Genomic DNA, 11,561 nt, shown 5'->3' with positions numbered 1-11,561 from the left:
AAACGTTTCCTTTGTAGTACAAAGATCACTCCGAAATGTGTCTTGGCAATCGCTGTGCCATGTATTTCCACTGCTCTCCCACTGGAAGCGTCTTTTTAGGCCATCCACAGCAAGAAAATGCCGTGCCCGCCGTATGGTAGCGACGCCACTTGTCTGTAGCTGTCGTAGTTGAGGAGACAGCAACGCTGGGATTCGAACCCCCGCCTACGAAGATACAGGTGCCTTAAACCAGCGCCTTAAAGCGCTCGGCCACGCTACATGCGCTGCGTGGTGCGCCAGTGTTCCTAGCATTTGTACAAACAGTGCACGCCACAGCTTCCTGTTCTGCTGGGACCGGCTGCTCATCCATCGCACTTCAAACAACTGCCCTTTTCGACTACAGAGAGCAGCGGACGTCTGCGCTCTGGGAGGCGACATTACGTGTTGGGGATGAAGTGGTAGTGCAAACTGCGGCCTGCGGAACACGAGTGAAAAAATCAACAGAGTACTGTCATTTCGAGTACTCGTCATTGCAACGGCAGCAAGGCAAAACTTTCAAAATTGCCGTGACCAGGATTCGAACCTGGGTTATTGCGGCCACAACGCAATGTCCTAACCACTAGACGATCACGGCCATGGCCACGGAGGCGCCCGCGAAGGCAGCTGGCTGGAATGCAAGTGGCGATACCCAGCAAAGCCTAGGCCAAGGTGTACGCCACAGCAGTGTCAGACACGGTCTCCATCACATGTATACGAGCAAATGAACGTGCCTGCGCTGTCAGGACACTAACTACAGTGGTTAGCTGCATTCACCTCCGTGGCCTCCAAGCCTGTTGACTACAGGTACCGGTATGTGGCTCGATAACATGTGGATAGACGCCGCATCTCTCTCGCCGTCAGGTGTTGCCGCGAGTCATACTTAACGTAGCTTTCTGCACGCGTCAGCGTAGCGTCAGTCGAGCCAAGTCGAGACAAGTCGCATAAGAGGAGCAACAAAAACGCGCAATTCCGGTACCGGGAATCGAACCCGGGCCTCCTGGGTGAGAGCCAGGTATCCTAGCCACTTTTTTTTTTTTTTTTTTTTTGTACTAATATTAAACTAATAATAAAGTATCAGAACCTAATAAAAACGCGAATGTTAGGAAAAAGAATTTGGAAGTGAGAAGCCGCGAACCACCAACCGAACAGTAATCTCAGTACAGACTAGCGACGCTACTGATCACGCTTTTTTTTTTTTTTTTTCAAGTGCTCTACCAACTTTTATTTTTTATTTTTTTTATTTTTTTTTTAAACTGAAAATAAAAAATTAAACTTTTCACATTTTTTTTTTTTTTTTGGATCAGGTAGTGGGCTGGAGGAGGCAAGGTGGGCAGGGGTCGCGACCCGAGGCCTGTCCACGATGTCTCCCCCCTCCCATCCTGGGGATGTGAAGTGGTACAAAGGATGCAGTTGGTGTATTATTGTGATTTTTTTTTAATTTTATTTATTCATTTATTTATTTTGAATTTTTTTTAATTCTTTTTTTTTGTTTTTTTGTAATTTTTTTTTTAACAGTAAGGAACTGAAAACTAGTAAGTGCACTCTTTGCGTCGAGTTGGGGACGCACATAACTAAAACCATGCTAATAGTTGTAGAAAAAGGCATAAAGAAAGAGAACAAACTGCGGGGCGAAGGAAACCATGAAACAAAACTGAAGGGTAGAATCCATACCACCATTAACCAGTGCTACATCTTGCACCGGATGGGGAAACTAAAACTGCGAAGACCTTTTCGCACCGGGGACAAAAAGAGGAAATGGGGCAAATACTGCTACAGAGTGTGAGGGTTCACAACGAAACTCTCCATCTGCTGTATCATCCAGGTATGACTTCTCGTAATGATGAAAGTAGATCCCACGTCGTACCGTGTAGTGTTCTATCATCGTATTGTAATTTTAGCTTCTCTTACCCGTGATGTTCCAGCTACGTGGAGGGTCGTGGAACGCACTCCACAAAAAATTGGAAAAATATTGTCGATACTTAGGGTTACGGAGGATCTTGCAATGTCGTTCCTGCAAATAGTTCCAAAAGTCTAAAGTGTCCTTAGTGCCGTCTTGAAACAAATAATGCACTGCATGTCCACGAAGCCACGTCATTGCATTAGTTTTAGTGCGTGGGTAATACGTTTCATCCGGGAATAAGATAGTCTTGGGGTCAATATGATTCGGCGTTACCCGAAGGAAGTATGCTGACATTTGCCTCACTAAGTGCCACACTGCCGTAGACTCGCCACAGCTAAGACGGTGTTCATCGTCGTCTTGAACGCCACAGTACGTGCACGTGGGTGAGTCCACCATGTGGATCGCATGTAGCCTTGATCTGGTCACCTGCTTACCGTTGACAGTGATATACCACATCGACGTGACGTCAGTGTCCAGTGTTACGTGGTGAATTGTCCTCCACACTACTCGCCAGTTGACGTTCGGGTGCTTACTCTCCACGACGTTATCGGGTCGTCCACGTTGTAGGACCCTATAAACCGTCTTTGCCGTCGCCAGTTGAGTCGCTGGTAAGGCAAGTCGAACGTAACTGAGTTCGAGGTAAAAGACACCGATGTAGAAGAGCGAGGAGGGGACGTGGTGTATCGGCACAGGCGGCAACAGGGAGGGCGGTGCTAGTTCTTCTATTAACAAAACTGGTCAGACTGTCCGGACGGCGGTGCCGTAGTTTGACTAATGTGCTCACAAATAGGGCGACCGCTCTGTCATAAACGTGATAAAGGCCAAGCCCTCCCCGATCCGGAGGAAGGGTGAGAGTCTCATATTTGATCTTGAAAAGCATTCCTGAACTCACGAAGGACCCAAAAGCCGCATGTATACGGCGTGCTAACATCACCGGTATAGGTAATATCTGGGCGATGTGCGGAATGCGTGACGCTAAATATGAGTTAACGTACTGGGTCCGTTGGACGATGTCCAGGGCTCGTAGGCGGTTGTTGGCAATTCCAGTCCGAACATTCCGTAAAAGCCGTCGAAAGTTGTGAGCAGCGGTCCGTCGTATATCGTCTGTAAAGTCAATGCCGAGACATTTCAAACTATCTCTGAGCTGTAAGGGGGTGACACTGTTCTCAGACAATCCGACCCCGATGTTCATCGCCACCGATTTTGCGACGTTGATACGACTACCAGCGGCCATGCCATATTTCGTTATCCAATTTAGTGCGCTAGCGGTGTCGTCACCGTGGCGGATGACAATCACCAGGTCGTCAGCGTACGCTTTACACCGGAAAGTGTGGCCTCGTAACGTCATACCCGTTAGTCGTTGGCGCAGGCCGCAGAGGAGAGGTTCCATGGCCACAGCGTAAAGTAAAGTGGACAGAGGGCACCCTTGGCGTATCGATCGAGAAAAGGTGAGGGGCTGCGAAGGTCGGCCGTTGACGATCACCTTGGACGTCGCGCCACGGAGGAGTCGCATGACGACAGTGACGAATGGCTGTGGGTACCGCATATGTTGGAGGACCGCTTCCAAATAGTTGTGGTCCACTCGGTCGAAAGCTTGACTAAAATCGATTGCCGCCAGTGCACCCTTCAGACGACATGCCCTCGCCAGTGAGATCAAGTCACGATATTCACTGAGTGCTGTTTGAATATTATTGTCGCCTCCTAATGACGTTTGATCGGGTGAGATAACATTTCGTAGGGTCTGGCGTATCCGCGCCGCCAACAGTCGAGAAAAGATCTTAAAGTCGCAGTTCAATAGCGTCAACGGGCGGTAGTCCTGCAGTCGTGAGCCACCGGACGGTTTGTGAATAGGAATAATCATTCCTTCCACAAGGGCCGCAGGGAGCGGCACGTCCGGGGATAGGAGTTCGCGACAGATGTCCGTCCATCGGGAGGCTAATAAATATTGAAAAGTCCGGTAAAATTCCAAGGGGAGGCCATCAGGACCCGGAGACTTGTTGACAGCACCTTTTCGAAAGGCGTCGATCACTTCTTCTTCTGTAATGTCTTCCATCAAGGCCGCTTCCATTGCCGGGGTGACGGTGCCGTAAATCGTCTGAGAGACGTCCTCCAGTGCTGTCGGATCAGGGGTCTGAGCGGAATAGAGTTGGGAGTAATGATTGTAGAACGCTGTGTTTATGTCGTGTTGCGTGGTGAGGCGATGACCGTCCTCCGTGTCGATGAAGCGTATCAGCGCTCGTTGGCGTCGTTTACGTTCACGAAGGACGTGGAACATTGACGGGCGTTCGCTCGGTATCCGATCCTGCGTCCTCGAGCGGATGACTACCCCCTCTAGGTGGCGTCGCATATGAGCGAGGATCTGAGCCTTAGCACGGTGGACCGCCGTTTGTCGTTCCGGAGACGGCGCCATAGCATCGCAGTCGCGCAGGACCCGGAAGTAAAAGTCGAGTGTATATCTTCGCCAGGTAGCGTGGTCACGACCGTAGGTTATCAACGTTCGCCTCAGTGCCGGTTTGGCGCAGTCCAACCACCAGCGGATCGTTGTGGGATATGCACGGAGGCGATTTTCACACGAATGCCACGTATCCTCAACGGCTTGGCGGCAATCCGGGTACGACAGGTGAGCGATGTTTAATTTCCACGGGCTGCGGCTTCTCCACACTTGTTGCCGCTGCAGGGTGACGGCACAAATGTAAGCTGAGTGGTCCGAGAATGCTGCAGGCCACAGTTCCGCATCCTGTGTTCCAGCGGCGAGAGAGCGTGAGACATAAATCCGATCGATACGACTGGAAGAGTGACTTGTGAAGTGCGTGAATCCCGGTCGGTGGCCGTGAAGATGTTCCCAAGTGTCCACCATCTGCAGGTCTCGAATTAGCGTCCCGAGTTCCGGGCACGGATTATGTCGTGGGAGTTGATCTCTGGGCGCCAGTACGCAATTGTAGTCACCTCCAAACACCAGATGGTCGTGGCGGCCTTGGAAGAGCGGGGCGACGTCTTCCGCAAAGAATCGTGAACGTTCGCGACGTTTGTCCGTCCCGGAAGGTGCGTAGATATTGATAATGCGGACTCCCAGTACTGTGAGTGCCATTCCTCTTGCCCCAGGCAGAAACAGGATATCGTCCGCCACTATCCCTTCCCGAAGAAGTACAGCGACACCGCTGCCTGTTGGGGATGCTGGAGAGACGCAAGCATCGTAACCGTACATGCCTGGGAAGTCGTCGACGTACACTTCCTGGAGAAGGGCGATGTCGATGGAAGCAGAGTTCAACATATCCTGAAGCAAGGATAACTTAGCGCGCGTCCGTATAGTGTTAATGTTTATAGTTGCAACGCGATAAGTTTGAGGTCTATCCACAGCATCTGTGTTGGCCATCAATACCCTGGTAAGGCTGTCTCGTCACTGTAACTGACGGCGGGAAAGGATCAACACTGGTGGGGTAAATTTCCCCCCGTGTCGTCCGACACGATGGGCAAGGAGTGTTCCTCACAGTCGTCCGCCCAGTCGCCGTGAAACACCATCGGCTGTTGGTGGCTGTTAGTGGCTGCTGCGGCACTCGGCGCTGACTCCATCGGCTCTGCTGGCTGGGAATCGGCAGCGGATGTCTGCTTGTGATCCTGCTGTGCTGTGGGGTCTGAGGGGCTGAAGCCGTCACCACGGCGATCTGTTGAGTTTGAAGTTACAGCGGCCTCTGTACCGCCGGTACCGTCGTCGGAATTTCCACAGTCCATGTCAGACGATCGCTGCAAACACTCGTCCGATGGAGCACGCCGCCGTCTCTTGTGTTTTCGCGGGGAACGCTGTTTACGGACGTGTGTTTCAGTATCTGAATGTGGGTGGATTTCGTCAGCTGCTCCCGTGTCTGGAAGAAAAGCCGCTGTCGGCACAACCCGTGGGTCAATCTCCATTCTGGCATCCACGCCTTCTTGCAAGGTCGATCGGTGATTATCTTCAGGTGGGGGCGCCGTTGTAGAGGCCGGATCCTGTACTGCAGAAGCCATTTTGGTCTCTCCATCGGGGGCGGCTATCGGACTACTGTCGTCAGCATCGGAAAGAGTTGCTGCCCGTGTAACTTCGGCGTAATTGAGAGGAAGGGTCGTCACCGTAGAAGGAGTCATAAATTCACCTGTCGGGATTTGAGTAAGCCGTCGTCGGAGACAATCCGACCGGACGTGCCCTTCTTGGCCACAACCAGAACAAGTGCGTGGCTGACCGTCATACATAATGATCGCCCTACATCCGCCGATGACAAGATATGACGGAACATGTTTGGTCAGTTCAATTTTAATCTGTCGTACCCCGTTAAGAACGGGGTACGTTGTAAAGGTGGTCCATTTTTCGGCCATATGGCTGATCACTCTGCCGTAGGGCTGGAAAGCCGCGGTGACTACGTCCGGTGGTACTTCGAAAGGGAGTTCGAAGACGCGTATCGTACGGAGGCCAAGCCCCGCGTGATCGATAGAGACCGCCCCAATATGGCCATCAGAATGTTTGAATTTAAGATCGTTCGCATGTGCGCCCATGATTCTGTTGCACACCTCGTCACTTACTAGCTTGACGTAGACAACACTGCTCGTGATAGAGATGGATACCAATTATGTCTCGCGGGTCAATTTTAGCGTCGTCACGTAGAAAACGTTCCACTTCAAAAGCTCGCGGTCGTGCATGATCGGTTTGAAAACTGATCTTGATGGTGGTTTGTCTGTATGAATGTGCCATGTTGCGTCGGTAGTGATGGACTCTAAACTAGCGGCGACGAAGTAGTAAACAACTACGGGCACTCGCGACCGCGCGGAAGGGACGTAAACAAGACGTCCTCGCCGCAGCGCTGCGGAAAGCAGACTGCGCCACTAGACCACACCGGATAACGACGGCAGTGCTCTTTCCAGCGAACGCAGCAGCCACCCACGGTTGACTGACGACAACTGTAAAAAATCCACTCTCTCGCGTTATAGAACGGCGTGCTCCGGACGCATTTCGTGGAGACGAACGCCAGCAATGATGAGAGCAAAAGGTGCCTGAAAATCCTGTCGTTGCACCACGCACTGTTCTACGACAATTCACCAAGCAGACGCTCACGCCTTGTTGTGCTGTTTCCTTTGCGGGCAATGAGTGCATCTGCCTTCGACACAGGAAACATTACACGTTTGGCAGCTGTGGGATTCGAACCCACGCCTCCGAAGAGAATGGTGCCTGAAACCAGCGCCTTAGACCGCTCGGCCACGCTACCTACACAACACGCGCGTCACAAGAGCTGCGTCCCACTCCACGAGAACACACCGCAACGGCACAAAAATGAGACGTAAAAAGTGGCAACGGTGGGATTCGAACCCACGCCTCCGAAGAGACTGGTGCCTAAAACCAGCGCCTTAGACCGCTCGGCCACGTTACCGTTGGGGCAGCAGCGGCAAAACGTTTCCTTTGTACTACAAAGATCACTTCGAAATGGAAGTATCTTGGCAATCGCCGTGCCATGTATTTCCACTGCTCTCCCACTGGAAGCGTCTCTTTAGGCCATCCACAGCAAGAAAAAGCCGTGCCCGCCGTATGGTAGCGACGCCACTTGTCTGTAGCTGTCGCAGTTAAGGAGACAGCGTCAAGAGACGTTTTCGTACCGTGACCAGGTTTCGAACCTGGGCCTTCCGTAACCACTAAAGTATCGTAGCTGTAACTGTCAGGCGGAGCTAGAATGCTCCATGTATCAAACATATGTGAGCTCAAGGAGGTTACACTTGAAGAAAAAGCGCCAGGTTAACGCGATCACAGCAAAACCGCCGGCAGCTACGGGATTCGAAACCGCGCCTACAGAGATACTGGTGCCTTAAACCAGCGCCTTAAAGCGCTCGGCCACGCTACATGCGCTGCTTGGTGCGCCAGTGTTCCTAGCATTTGTACAAACAGTGCACGCCACAGCTTCCTGTTCTGCTGGGACTGGCTGCTCATCCATCGCACTTCAAACAACTGCCCTTTTCGACTACAGAGAGCAGCGGACGTCTGCGCTCTGGGAGGCGACATTACGTGTTGGGGATGAAGTGGTAGTGCAAACTGCGGCCTGCGGAACACGAGTGAAAAAATCAACAGAGTACTGTCATTTCGAGTACTCGTCATTGCAACGGCAGCAAGGCAAAACTTTCAAAATTGCCGTGACCAGGATTCGAACCTGGGTTATTGCGGCCACAACGCAATGTCCTAACCACTAGACGATCACGGCCATGGCCACGGAGGCGCACGCGAAGGCAGCTGGCTCGAATGCAAGTGGCGATACCCAGCAAAGCCTAGGCCAAGGTGTACGCCACAGCAGTGTCAGACACGGTCTCCATCACATGTATACGAGCAAATGAACGTGCCTGCGCTGTCAGGACACTAACTACAGTGGTTAGCTGCATTCACCTCCGTGGCAATGTCTTGCAGTCCTCCAAGCCTCTTGACTACAGGTACCGGTATGTGGCTCGATAACAAGTGGATAGACGCCGCATCTCTCTCGCCGTCAGGTGTTGCCGCGAGTCATACTTAACGTAGCTTTCTGCACGCGTCAGCGTAGCGTCAGTCGAGCAAAGTCGAGACAAGTCGCATAAGAGGAGCAATAAAAACGCGCAATTCCGGTACCGGGAATCGAACCCGGGCCTCCTGGGTGAGAGCCAGGTATCCTAGCCACTAGACCACACCGGATAACGACGGCAGTGCTCTTTCCAGCGAACGCAGCAGCCACCCACGGTTGACTGACGACAACTGTAAAAAATCCACTCTCTCGCGTTATAGAACGGCGTGCTCCGGACGCATTTCGTGGAGACGAACGCCAGCAATGATGAGAGCAAAAGGTGCCTGAAAATCCTGTCGTTGCACCACGCACTGTTCTACGACAATTCACCAAGCAGACGCTCACGCCTTGTTGTGCTGTTTCCTTTGCGGGCAATGAGTGCATCTGCCTTCGACACAGGAAACATTACACGTTTGGCAGCTGTGGGATTCGAACCCACGCCTCCGAAGAGAATGGTGCCTGAAACCAGCGCCTTAGACCGCTCGGCCACGCTACCTACACAACACGCGCGTCACAAGAGCTGCGTCCCACTCCACGAGAACACACCGCAACGGCACAAAAATGAGACGTAAAAAGTGGCAACGGTGGGATTCGAACCCACGCCTCCGAAGAGACTGGTGCCTAAAACCAGCGCCTTAGACCGCTCGGCCACGTTACCGTTGGGGCAGCAGCGGCAAAACGTTTCCTTTGTACTACAAAGATCACTTCGAAATGGAAGTATCTTGGCAATCGCCGTGCCATGTATTTCCACTGCTCTCCCACTGGAAGCGTCTCTTTAGGCCATCCACAGCAAGAAAAAGCCGTGCCCGCCGTATGGTAGCGACGCCACTTGTCTGTAGCTGTCGCAGTTAAGGAGACAGCGTCAAGAGACGTTTTCGTACCGTGACCAGGTTTCGAACCTGGGCCTTCCGTAACCACTAAAGTATCGTAGCTGTAACTGTCAGGCGGAGCTAGAATGCTCCATGTATCAAACATATGTGAGCTCAAGGAGGTTACACTTGAAGAAAAAGCGCCAGGTTAACGCGATCACAGCAAAACCGCCGGCAGCTACGGGATTCGAAACCGCGCCTACAGAGATACTGGTGCCTTAAACCAGCGCCTTAAAGCGCTCGGCCACGCTACATGCGCTGCTTGGTGCGCCAGTGTTCCTAGCATTTGTACAAACAGTGCACGCCACAGCTTCCTGTTCTGCTGGGACTGGCTGCTCATCCATCGCACTTCAAACAACTGCCCTTTTCGACTACAGAGAGCAGCGGACGTCTGCGCTCTGGGAGGCGACATTACGTGTTGGGGATGAAGTGGTAGTGCAAACTGCGGCCTGCGGAACACGAGTGAAAAAATCAACAGAGTACTGTCATTTCGAGTACTCGTCATTGCAACGGCAGCAAGGCAAAACTTTCAAAATTGCCGTGACCAGGATTCGAACCTGGGTTATTGCGGCCACAACGCAATGTCCTAACCACTAGACGATCACGGCCATGGCCACGGAGGCGCACGCGAAGGCAGCTGGCTCGAATGCAAGTGGCGATACCCAGCAAAGCCTAGGCCAAGGTGTACGCCACAGCAGTGTCAGACACGGTCTCCATCACATGTATACGAGCAAATGAACGTGCCTGCGCTGTCAGGACACTAACTACAGTGGTTAGCTGCATTCACCTCCGTGGCAATGTCTTGCAGTCCTCCAAGCCTCTTGACTACAGGTACCGGTATGTGGCTCGATAACAAGTGGATAGACGCCGCATCTCTCTCGCCGTCAGGTGTTGCCGCGAGTCATACTTAACGTAGCTTTCTGCACGCGTCAGCGTAGCGTCAGTCGAGCAAAGTCGAGACAAGTCGCATAAGAGGAGCAATAAAAACGCGCAATTCCGGTACCGGGAATCGAACCCGGGCCTCCTGGGTGAGAGCCAGGTATCCTAGCCACTAGACCACACCGGATAACGACGGCAGTGCTCTTTCCAGCGAACGCAGCAGCCACCCACGGTTGACTGACGACAACTGTAAAAAATCCACTCTCTCGCGTTATAGAACGGCGTGCTCCGGACGCATTTCGTGGAGACGAACGCCAGCAATGATGAGAGCAAAAGGTGCCTGAAAATCCTGTCGTTGCACCACGCACTGTTCTACGACAATTCACCAAGCAGACGCTCACGCCTTGTTGTGCTGTTTCCTTTGCGGGCAATGAGTGCATCTGCCTTCGACACAGGAAACATTACACGTTTGGCAGCTGTGGGATTCGAACCCACGCCTCCGAAGAGAATGGTGCCTGAAACCAGCGCCTTAGACCGCTCGGCCACGCTACCTACACAACACGCGCGTCACAAGAGCTGCGTCCCACTCCACGAGAACACACCGCAACGGCACAAAAATGAGACGTAAAAAGTGGCAACGGTGGGATTCGAACCCACGCCTCCGAAGAGACTGGTGCCTAAAACCAGCGCCTTAGACCGCTCGGCCACGTTACCGTTGGGGCAGCAGCGGCAAAACGTTTCCTTTGTACTACAAAGATCACTTCGAAATGGAAGTATCTTGGCAATCGCCGTGCCATGTATTTCCACTGCTCTCCCACTGGAAGCGTCTCTTTAGGCCATCCACAGCAAGAAAAAGCCGTGCCCGCCGTATGGTAGCGACGCCACTTGTCTGTAGCTGTCGCAGTTAAGGAGACAGCGTCAAGAGACGTTTTCGTACCGTGACCAGGTTTCGAACCTGGGCCTTCCGTAACCACTAAAGTATCGTAGCTGTAACTGTCAGGCGGAGCTAGAATGCTCCATGTATCAAACATATGTGAGCTCAAGGAGGTTACACTTGAAGAAAAAGCGCCAGGTTAACGCGATCACAGCAAAACCGCCGGCAGCTACGGGATTCGAAACCGCGCCTACAGAGATACTGGTGCCTTAAACCAGCGCCTTAAAGCGCTCGGCCACGCTACATGCGCTGCTTGGTGCGCCAGTGTTCCTAGCATTTGTACAAACAGTGCACGCCACAGCTTCCTGTTCTGCTGGGACTGGCTGCTCATCCATCGCACTTCAAACAACTGCCCTTTTCGACTACAGAGAGCAGCGGACGTCTGCGCTCTGGGAGGCGACATTACGTGTTGGGGATGAAGTGGT

The 11,561-nt window shown here is 52.5% G+C and overlaps 11 non-coding genes across 11 annotated transcripts; all 11 read right to left on the bottom strand.

Moving 5' to 3' along the window:
- Nucleotides 1-541: 541 nt before the first annotated feature.
- Trnah-gug lies at nt 542-613 on the bottom strand. Its single transcript has one exon. It is a non-coding gene; the product is annotated as a tRNA-His (tRNA).
- A 6,451-nt stretch (nt 614-7,064) lies between these two features.
- On the bottom strand, nt 7,065-7,146 carry Trnal-cag. The gene has a single exon. It is a non-coding gene; the product is annotated as a tRNA-Leu (tRNA).
- Nucleotides 7,147-7,226: 80 nt separating this feature from the next.
- On the bottom strand, nt 7,227-7,308 carry Trnal-uag. Its single transcript has one exon. It is a non-coding gene; the product is annotated as a tRNA-Leu (tRNA).
- Nucleotides 7,309-8,055: 747 nt separating this feature from the next.
- Trnah-gug lies at nt 8,056-8,127 on the bottom strand. Its single transcript has one exon. It is a non-coding gene; the product is annotated as a tRNA-His (tRNA).
- A 386-nt stretch (nt 8,128-8,513) lies between these two features.
- Trnae-cuc lies at nt 8,514-8,585 on the bottom strand. Its single transcript has one exon. It is a non-coding gene; the product is annotated as a tRNA-Glu (tRNA).
- Nucleotides 8,586-8,868: 283 nt separating this feature from the next.
- Trnal-cag lies at nt 8,869-8,950 on the bottom strand. The gene has a single exon. It is a non-coding gene; the product is annotated as a tRNA-Leu (tRNA).
- An 80-nt stretch (nt 8,951-9,030) lies between these two features.
- On the bottom strand, nt 9,031-9,112 carry Trnal-uag. The gene has a single exon. It is a non-coding gene; the product is annotated as a tRNA-Leu (tRNA).
- Nucleotides 9,113-9,859: 747 nt separating this feature from the next.
- Trnah-gug lies at nt 9,860-9,931 on the bottom strand. Its single transcript has one exon. It is a non-coding gene; the product is annotated as a tRNA-His (tRNA).
- Nucleotides 9,932-10,317: 386 nt separating this feature from the next.
- Nucleotides 10,318-10,389, bottom strand: Trnae-cuc. Its single transcript has one exon. It is a non-coding gene; the product is annotated as a tRNA-Glu (tRNA).
- A 283-nt stretch (nt 10,390-10,672) lies between these two features.
- Nucleotides 10,673-10,754, bottom strand: Trnal-cag. Its single transcript has one exon. It is a non-coding gene; the product is annotated as a tRNA-Leu (tRNA).
- Nucleotides 10,755-10,834: 80 nt separating this feature from the next.
- Nucleotides 10,835-10,916, bottom strand: Trnal-uag. The gene has a single exon. It is a non-coding gene; the product is annotated as a tRNA-Leu (tRNA).
- Between the last annotated feature and the right edge of the window lie 645 nt (nt 10,917-11,561).

This window comes from Schistocerca americana, chromosome 1 (assembly GCF_021461395.2).
Source record: "Schistocerca americana isolate TAMUIC-IGC-003095 chromosome 1, iqSchAmer2.1, whole genome shotgun sequence".
Taxonomy (NCBI): domain Eukaryota; kingdom Metazoa; phylum Arthropoda; class Insecta; order Orthoptera; family Acrididae; genus Schistocerca; species Schistocerca americana.
This window is presented reverse-complemented; position numbering and strand designations above follow the sequence as displayed.